Raw genomic sequence first — 3599 nt, forward strand, 5'->3', positions numbered from 1 at the left:
AGACTTAGCTGCCATATTTTCTATAAACACCGGTCAGTCAAGCCCACTAAGCTGACTTTACTTCCGTTTAAATTTACTTTGTGCACATTGAGTTTTTACAAGTTTGTACAACAAATAAGCCACGCAGTTTGTCTCATCCGTTTGTCCATATGGTCTGAAGGTTGTATTTTGCATCGTTATCAATCCATCGATCGATAAAAAACCTTTCAAGCAAAACAAATATAACGGGTTAAGAGACCTTTCAAACTGCACCGCAATTCTAAAATTGACGTTAGCGGGGATCGTCATTTTCTTGAACAGGCACTCTTCGATACGCAGCTGGTTCGTCACCGATACAACTCTTTGCTCCGAGTATTCCGCCATTCCATCAACTCTAACCAAGATTTTCAATGTTACCTTCCTATCAACGGTAAAAAGTGGTCTCCATTGCGACTTAACAAAGATTCCCATGCCATACAAGGCAACAGGTTGGGCACTAATCATATCCATTACTGTGTGAAGATTATGGACATAGTGGAATGATGGGAAGTTATAGAGTTTCTCGCAATCCAACTCGAGACGCTTTCTGTCCAGTACAATCTGTTCCAGCTGGTTAGCGTCTTCAAGTTGCAATTCATTTACTTTGGCCCAGTTTTGGATTGCTTCTTGCATTTGTTTTTCCAGACAGCTTATTCGTGTGCTGCCTGCGATAATTTCCAAAGATTTTTTTTCGAGTGTAAAGAAATTTTCATGCTCAAAGCAGGCGAGTGGATTATCCCGAATGGTAGCCAAACATTTCTCGTTTACAATGGCAAATTCGTACTTTCTGTTGTCGTTAAATACTTTAAGCACATTTGAATCGTCTATATTACGTGCAAAAAATTCCTCGCACATTTTGTTCAGCTCAGGCAGCATATATTTCTGCGAAGCGTAATAAACGTCGGTTACCGTTTCTTCGCTGAGAGTTATTTTCTGACAGTACATGTACCGTAGAATGTCTCGAAAGATGGCGGGTTGAATATCAGGCACCGTAATAGGTTCACTGTTGGGCTGAGCTTCTTCGAACTGACCGTTAAACTGGGCGAAGAAAACCTCGCTGGCAAGAGTCAGGATCATTTTATGACCATGTATCCGCTCGCCTTCGTCTCCAACTAAAAATACCACATCCGCAAAATACTCGTTGTTAACCATCCGTTCCAGGCGGTCAGGTAGTGCCGGTGAATGGATGAATTCCACTGCCATGGTTGCTGTTCTGAAATTGAAAGCAAAACGTGATGATTTCGGTTTGGACTGTTATGGGCTATACCTATACAATAGTTGGTTATAGTAGAATCAAAATTTCTCGCTGATTCATGAATTCTACTAGGACACTCGAAAATAATTTGCAGTTCATAAAATATTACCTACCTGCTATTAAATCGTTGTAACTGCAACTTTTAAAGTAAAAAAAAAAGCACTTTTAACGTCACAGATTCGTAGATAGGTGATCTACGTTTAATCGCAAATGTTAGCACCGTATGAGAATTTAAAACGAGTCGAAAATTAAATAGAAACTAAAGGAAATCCCGATTTTATTCGCTATCAAACTGTTTGTAATCGCACTATTCTCAGGTCGCTATCCAGCAAGATCAACTGTTATTTTGATAAATCAGATCAGGCAACAAAAACAAGGCAGGCGTTTCGGATTTCAGGGTTCAATTCACATAGCAAATTGAGAGCTCCCGCGCAGAGCTGCCATAAATACTGATATTTGTGCATGCATATATCTGATGGGACATTTGGGACCCTAACCGTTTTCACCGGATTATTTTATTTTCTCGATCTAATCTTTTAAATAACATAAATAGTTTATGAAGTACTTTAAAATTCAGAAAAATTAGTAGAGCCAGAAATCACAGCAACTGAAATAATTGACCTGTTCGACAGAAACTTATGCGCTGACGGTGGTGGTCTTTGGAACTAGCCGAACGGTGAGAAAGTTGACAGTTTGCTTGAAGAATCGGAAAAAAGTTCACTTTTTTAATTTTTGACGTAGGACTACGTCTTTGTTTACTATACTGAGACTGGGAAGCACTTTGTAAAAACGAAAAATAGAAGTGTAACGTTTGAATGAAATATTTCAAACGCTAATCCAGCTTTCCACGAGCGATAATGGCGGATATTGAGCACAAGTGGGCACAATCTTTTGACATTCATTGGAGGAGCGTCGAGTTCGCCCTGACGGAGTTACTATGGATACATTCATGATTGTTTGTTGTTCGAGTGTAACAATGTAAACATTGTTTAATTTTGCAGATCGCGTTAACCTTATCGGAATCCGGTTATAAGGTGAGTCATTTGAATTGGCAAAATATAATCATGTTTTTTAATCAACACTTTCGTTTAGGTTGGCTTATTAGACATTAATCTGTGCGGTCCCAGCGTTCCATTCTTGCTAGGACTAGAGGATCACGATGTTCACCAATGCGAAGAAGGATGGGTACCGGTTTATACCAGTGCCGAAAAGAAACTGGCCGTTATGTCGATTGGTTTTCTATTGAAGAGCCGAACCGAAGCTGTTATTTGGCGAGGATCCAAGAAGACTGCAATGATCAAACAGTTTTTAGAGGAAAAAAATTTCGTCCATAGAATTCTTTCGTGCGATTACCTGGGTATAAAGGGAAATTTAAGAGTACCAACAGAGAGATCGCTGGTTCGACCGATGGAGCAGATTTAGATGAGTTCAGCTTGGATGATGCCGACTACGACACCATTGCCAACAATGCCATGCGAGTGCAGAAAAGGCTGCACAACGAACAAAACGTGTTTATCATTCAACCATACATAAAGTGGGGACCGAAAAAGTCTTCCAGCAAATCAGAACATCAACTTGCGGAGGCGGAAGCGTTGGTTCGTTCGATACCCAAATGGACAGTAGAGTACGCCCTGAAAGTTCCGCTGGAATCGCTAGATAAAAAGCATTTTTTTGGCGTTGGGAAACTGGAAGAAACTAAAATGTGTTTGCAAAACCTGCAAACTTCTGGAACGTTAATCACTTGTGTATTTGTCAGTAAGGGCACTTTGTCTCTGGTGCAAAAGCAGATACTAGAAGAACATTTTAAACTTCCCGTAATGGACCGTTATTCTGTAGTAATACAGATTCTGCGCTTGCATGCCATAAGCACTGAAGCTAAACTGCAGGTTGCAATGGCCGAAATTCCATACATTTGGAATCAGATGAAGAATCAAGACTCAGTACTAAAAGTCGTATTTATCTTACCGAATCACAAAGGCACATGCTTCGCATCCGCGAGAGAAAGCTGAAAAATGAACTGGCATCTATTCGGTCGCATCGCGATTTGCTCCGCAATAGACGCAAACAGAAAGCCTATACAATTGTTGCTGTCGTTGGCTACATCAGTGCCGGTAAAACCTCTCTGATTAAAGCCTTCACCGAGGAAAAATCTCTCGAACCGCGGAATCAGCTATTTGCCACGTTGGATGTAACGGCTCATGCTGGCTGGCTTCCATGCAAGCTGGAAGTACTCTTTATGGACACCCTCGGTTTTATGGCGGATATCCCGACGGGACTGATCGATACTTGCCGATGTCATCGTCCATGTACAGTTGCAAGAAATTGA

The 3599-nt window shown here is 40.9% G+C and overlaps 1 pseudogene; it reads left to right on the forward strand.

The window, feature by feature from the left end:
- Positions 1-1253: 1253 nt before the first annotated feature.
- LOC128746461 (putative GTP-binding protein 6) lies at positions 1254-3599 on the forward strand (annotated as a pseudogene).

This window comes from Sabethes cyaneus, chromosome 1 (genome assembly GCF_943734655.1).
Source record: "Sabethes cyaneus chromosome 1, idSabCyanKW18_F2, whole genome shotgun sequence".
In the NCBI taxonomy this organism is placed as follows: Eukaryota; Metazoa; Arthropoda; class Insecta; order Diptera; family Culicidae; genus Sabethes; species Sabethes cyaneus.